Source organism: Oreochromis niloticus, unplaced genomic scaffold (assembly GCF_001858045.2).
Source record: "Oreochromis niloticus isolate F11D_XX unplaced genomic scaffold, O_niloticus_UMD_NMBU tig00008268_pilon, whole genome shotgun sequence".
Classification (NCBI taxonomy): Eukaryota; Metazoa; Chordata; class Actinopteri; order Cichliformes; family Cichlidae; genus Oreochromis; species Oreochromis niloticus.
Window position 1 is genome coordinate 4,259 of NW_020329079.1, and position 6,043 is coordinate 10,301.

At 41.7% G+C, this 6,043-nt stretch overlaps 1 pseudogene; it reads left to right on the plus strand.

The window, feature by feature from the left end:
• Window positions 1–1,037: 1,037 nt before the first annotated feature.
• On the plus strand, window positions 1,038–5,762 carry LOC109198599 (leucine-rich repeat LGI family member 2-like; annotated as a pseudogene).
• Window positions 5,763–6,043: the final 281 nt, after the last annotated feature.

Consider the following 6,043-nt stretch of genomic DNA (forward strand, 5'->3'; position numbering starts at 1 on the left):
GCGTTGTCATTAACGTGGCTTCACTGCACATCAGCCACGCCCCTTTGCTAGCTAAAACACCGGTGTCGGCACATAGGACGCTGTCATAGCGTGTCAACAACGTTGATTGGCTGCGTATACGAATGTGAATCGCATTATTGGCTGGACTATAGGATAAGGTGGCATCGTTCTAATCCCATACAGGAGCAGCCAGTCACTTACTGACTAACACTGCAAAACAGAATTGTTAAAGTTTTAATTTTAATTTCAATTCAGGTTAGATTTTTTTTGTGCGCAACGCAGATTTTCTGTGCGCAGAGACCGTGCCAGCAGTGCGCAATTGCGCACGTGCGCAGCTTAGAGGGAACATTGATGAAGACTCTTAAAGCACGGACAAGGGTTAAAACCTTTTGTTTTACCATTTATGAGGTAAAACTGTGGAACAGTTTTCCTGTGGACCTACAGCAATGTTCAAGCATTAGTCAGTTCACAAAGATGTTTCAAAAACTGCTTTGGAAGAAAATGAAAGTAATAAAGTTGTAGACTTTTAGTCAAGACCGCCTAAACCAAGATCAAGACAATACCAAGATTAGAGGGTATCGAGACCAAGACAAGACAAGACAAGACCAAGACAGAGACAAAAAGGTCTTTAAACTGCAGCCAGGTACTGCTTTGTTTACAGGTGTCAGGCATATTTCTGTGTTTTTGCGATGCACTCGCACAGCCGTCCTCACCGCTGTCTCACTCACTTACTGAGAGGACAGACGCACGCTCCACTTGACTGCAAAGCAGATAATGCTATTAGAAATTGAAATAAAGTAGAAAAACTTACTTTTTGGCATACAAATTACTTTTTTTCGTGTTATATTGTCTGTGTTTGACAAAATGTGCTGATTTTTCACATGTGATAGCAGAACTGAATTGGGCATGCACAGGATGAGTCACATCATTTGAAACTTAGCCCTGATTGGAGAAATTATCCCCGGTCTCCCTATTATGTCTGTGTTAAATATACAAGTTGTGGCCATTTTCACAAGATTTGATTGTTTAAAATTCACATGGACAAAGTAAGGATTCTGGGGGACACGAGGTGTGCTCCAGCAAATATTTCCTCTGTGGTCCCATTAAAGGGATTTTTCTACCAGCTATTTTTGTGCAAAGCTAATTGAACCTTGTGCTATATTAATGTATCATTAAAGTAACATTAATACATAAGAAAATTACCTTTACTTCTTTAAATTTTAATTCTCATAAATATACGCAGCTTGAATCAGTTTGGTAGAACATGAGCAGAGAAAAAGACGAAAGATTTTAAAATATCTCTACATTGTAGAGAGCGACTCTAAACAGAAAATGAGTAAGGAACGGGTTAAAGTGGGATCAGCAGGTGGGGGAACTCTAAAATTGGTTGTAGTGGCTCAACAAGAGGTTAAAAATCGCAATTTCTATTCAAAGCTTCAGTAAATTTTCTTTGTGTCCAGGCTGTGATCAGCTGATCTGGGCTGCTGGTGCTTTGAGGTCCTGATCTGAATTAGACAGGTTTCAAGGATTTCGAGTGCTCAGGCAAAATAGAAAAGTGCTGTACAAGAACCAGTCCATTTACCATTTGGTTTACTAGCTGGCAAAATGTTGAAATTGATCAAAAAATATACTTTTCTTTTCTTCTTGTTGATCCATAGATTCATTGAGAGTAACAAACTAGAGACTACATCCAAATATGCCTTCAGAGGACTCAGGGACCTGACTCACTTGTATGTTCCAGTGACTGAAAATACAACTGTTATCTGTTATACATGATTTAATGATGTCTCTTTTTCATAATCAACTGCATTTGTTTCCAGGTCTTTGGCAAACAATAACATTAAAGCCTTGCCCAGGGACCTCCTCATTGACCTTGACTCCCTTATAGAGCTGTAGTTTGTACATAGTTAAATAGGCAAATAGCGTACTGAGTAATTCTTGCAGTCTGTCTTTCTCCCAATTCAGCCATGAAACACAATATTCCCTTTCTGCAGGGACCTGCGAGGCAATGCCTTTGAATGTGACTGCAGAGCCAAGTGGCTTATGACGTGGTTAAAGAACACCAATGCCACAGTGTCGGATGTTGTGTGTGCTGGACCAGAGGACATGAAGGGCAAGCGCCTCAATGATATGACCAGCCTGCAGAATGAGTGTGTCTCCACAGGTGAGAAACACCTGAGCCAGCTGCCCTTCTCTAATGTCCAGCTGAGATCAGGATCAGAGAACTCAGCACAGTCTTTCTAAGTTGTGTAGAGGTTATTCATTTAACGTGGCTTTGCTGGTTTGTGAAAAATACATTTCCCGATGTTCCTTTCCACAGATTTCATCCTTCATCAGTCTGTTGCCTCAGAATCGTTGTCTGTTGACACATTCAGCTATAAGAATGATGTCTACGTGGCCATTTCTGCTCCCAGCACAGAGAGCTGTATGATTTTCCAGTGGGACCACATAGAAATGAACTTCAGGACTTATGATAACATCAAAGGTAAATTTTGATTTCGACTTTTGCAGGAAATGTGTCCTAACTTACGAGATAACTGGAAACCCCTCTTGATCCTGCAGCGCAACCTTCTAACCATTTAAGTCCTTGCAGGCTGTGTCGACCCAACGTGTAGTTACATCTCTAACCCACATAGCAAGCAGGTCTGGCCCAGATCTGGTATCAAGCCGGCACTGCTGGCTGACTTCTGGCATGATAAGACGTATGCCATCCAGATATGGGCCAGGCCTGGTATAGATGGCACTGTCTATGTGATGGCATGCCATATCTTGCTCGATTGTGGTTTGGGTCATGTGGCCCAGGCTCATAGAAAACAGGTCTTCCCCTGATCCGGCATCAAGCTGGCACTTCTGACTGACTGGTGTCATGGCAGGGTATATGTCAACCAGATGTGGGCCAGGTCTGGCAATGATGGCACTGTTTATGTTCCTATTTTCCTATTTTAGTTGGAAGACCCAAGTGCCATGTTGATATACTATACTGCTATGGTAGCCAACGTTTCAAATTCAGGTATGACTTTGGGAAAGGAAATGTGCTGTAAAAGAATCAGTTCATTCACTGTCTGAACAGAGGTTCGTAATGTTACTTTTGCACTATTTATGTTTCGGCACATGTTGTTATTACATGGCTTGATTAAGGTACACATTTGGCTGACATCTGGGCCAGCACAGGGTCAGCTGTGTGTCTGCGACTGGCCCGTGGCTGCACACAACTTACACATGGCCACATACCGCAAAGAATGACGGTCCTTTGGTGCCAGAGATGGGCTAGCACAGGACCACCAGTGTGTCTGCAACTGGCCTTGTGCTGCCCATGTCTGGGCCTCCTCTGGCAAACCTGATCTGGGCCACCAAAGGGCCGTCAGTCTTTGCGGTATGTGGGCCATGTGTAAGCACATTGTGTTGGCCAGATCTGGGCCATACCAATTTTGCTATGTGGGCAGGAGGTGCATGTCAGGTTACGTGGAAGGTTGGGTGAAGGGTTAAAGGGAGTTTCCAGTGACACTGTAAGTTAGGAAGTCTAAATCACACATTAGGCTAACAAACACTCCCAGAATGCTCCCAGTTTCATTCTCACGCGATTCATGTGTTTCTCTGCCCTTTAGGTCAGTCCATTGTGGGGTGCAAATCTGTCATCATCGAAAATGAGGTGTTTGTCATTGTGGCTCAGCTGTTTGGTGGTTCCCACATTTACAAGTTTGATGACGACCAAAGCAGGTTCATAAGTTCCAGGATATCGAAGTGTCCAAGATCTCTAAGCCCAATGATATTGAGGCCTTCCAGATTGGCTCTGATTGGTTCTTTGTGATTGCTGACAGCTCAAAAGCTGGCCTCTCCACCCTCTACAAGTGGAATGATAATGGCTTTTATTCGTACCAGTCACTGCACGAGTGGTACCGCGACACGGATGTAGAGTTTCTGGACTTGGATGGGAAAGCTCACCTTATTCTAGCGAGCCGCTCACAGGTTCCAGTGATCTACCAGTGGAGCCGGAGCAACCAGAAGTTCATCCTGCAGGGTGAGATCCCCAACATGGAGGATGTAGTGGTTGTGAAACACTTCCGGATCAAGGAGGAGCTCTACCTGGCTATGACGCGGTATATCGGTGATTCCAAAGTTCTGCGTTGGGGCACCAAACAGTTTGCTGAGATCCAAGCTTTGCCCTCTCGAGGCTCCATGATTCTCCAGCCGTTCTCTTTCAAGGAACGTTACTATCTGGCTCTGGGAAGCGACTACACCTTCTCACAGATCTACCTGTGGGATGAGGACAACAAAATCTTTGACCGCTTTAAGGAGGTGTACATCCAAGCCCCACGCTCTTTCACCGTGGTATCTACCGACCGCAGGGACTTTATTTTTTCCTCGAGCTTCAAGGGAAACACGCAGATCTTTGAGCACATCATCATCGACCTGAGCTTGTGAGGGGCTGTGCCTTATCGTCCCGTCTGAAATCAAATGTCTTCCACTTGAAAGACAAATTCAAGAAGGAAAAAAAAGAGAAAGGACCTTATGAACTGTTAAATATCCACACCTTCATAGATTTCACTCACAAATTAGAGCTGGGTCAAGATATATTGTGACTATTTCTGAATGGCCTTGCACTCATGGATCCTCAGACTTTCTGAAGTACTACCCTTTCATAACTACTACTATTCTCTTAAAAATACCACTGAAGTTCATGACGGGTTAAAAAAAGAGACATTTAATTGAATCTATCTGGATTTATCTTTTTTTGTTTAATATCTTTCTCTTAGTAGTTTTATGCAGCTATAAAAATACATCAGGACCTGAATGAACGTAACAAATTTATTCTGATTTGCGGTGACTGATGATGGATTGAATGATTTTGCCACCTACCTGTATCCTCATACCCTGTGGTAACGTACAGTACCTTGCCTTATCAACACTGGGGTCTTTTGTTTGATGGTTACACAGTGCCTCCTTCTGGCCGTGATGAAGTACCACACCCCTCTGCTCTTTCCATTACAGGGAATGTCTAGAAAGCACAAACCTTTAATTATCATAGCTGAGATCATAGAGTGTAGCCGTTTGTTGGAAGGTGTCTTTGTAGATGCTGTAGATTATAATGCATAGAGTAGGAAGCAGTGGTTTGTTGTTACAGTTAGTAAAATATCCAGGACTTGACCTTATACAAATTCATTAATGGAGAATCACCATTTAGATACAACTTCTAGATCTGCTGTAATATAATGTGGCAAAGTACAGAGAAACTTTATCAGTATTGCAAAGGAGCTGTGTTTAGATGATGTCAGGGAAAATAAACCTCCTGATATGTTTAAAAGAAAAACTGTTTTGCCCAGTTAACAATATTTTTTTTACTAACATCTGAAGTCAGAAGCATCAGAGGCAGAATTTGTATGACCACAAGGAAGGAAAATAAATGTACATGTAAATATATCTTCAAGCTTACTGAATTTTTTTTTCAAACTTTCATTCTGCTTTTGGAAATGCTGAATGTTGACAAGCTCCAAAATGTACATAAACCAAGGATTGTAATGTCACCACCTGTTTGAATGGACCTTTGCACTTACAAAACTCAAATGTTACTGCAGCCTGCAAGAGCATGACATTCAAAAAAGGGTGTTTGCCAAATTCTTTTTAGATAAACCTAACAAAGACTAAAAGTGTTTCTAGGTTAACAATATGCAAGCGTTACAATTCTTTTGTATGATTTTGTTTAAACCTAATGAATGTTCCTCTTACAAATATGATGTAATGTCAAAATAAATCTGTGAAAACATGACAAGTTTATTTATCCACTGTAGTGATTAATCACTGATACTGATCATTAAAAATAAAACTTCCCTTCTTTCCCTAAAAAACCCCAAAACCCCAAAACGGACATTATGATTGTAAAGTTGCACAAAGAAAGAAGAAACATTCAGTACTGTCTGGTGTTTGAATGGTCACAGATGCAAAATTGTAAAACCTTATAATGTGCAGTGTGTATGCAATCTAACCAGCATTAAAATCTCACCATTATATTCTGGCGTTCACATGTCAGTATTTCAGACACTCAAAC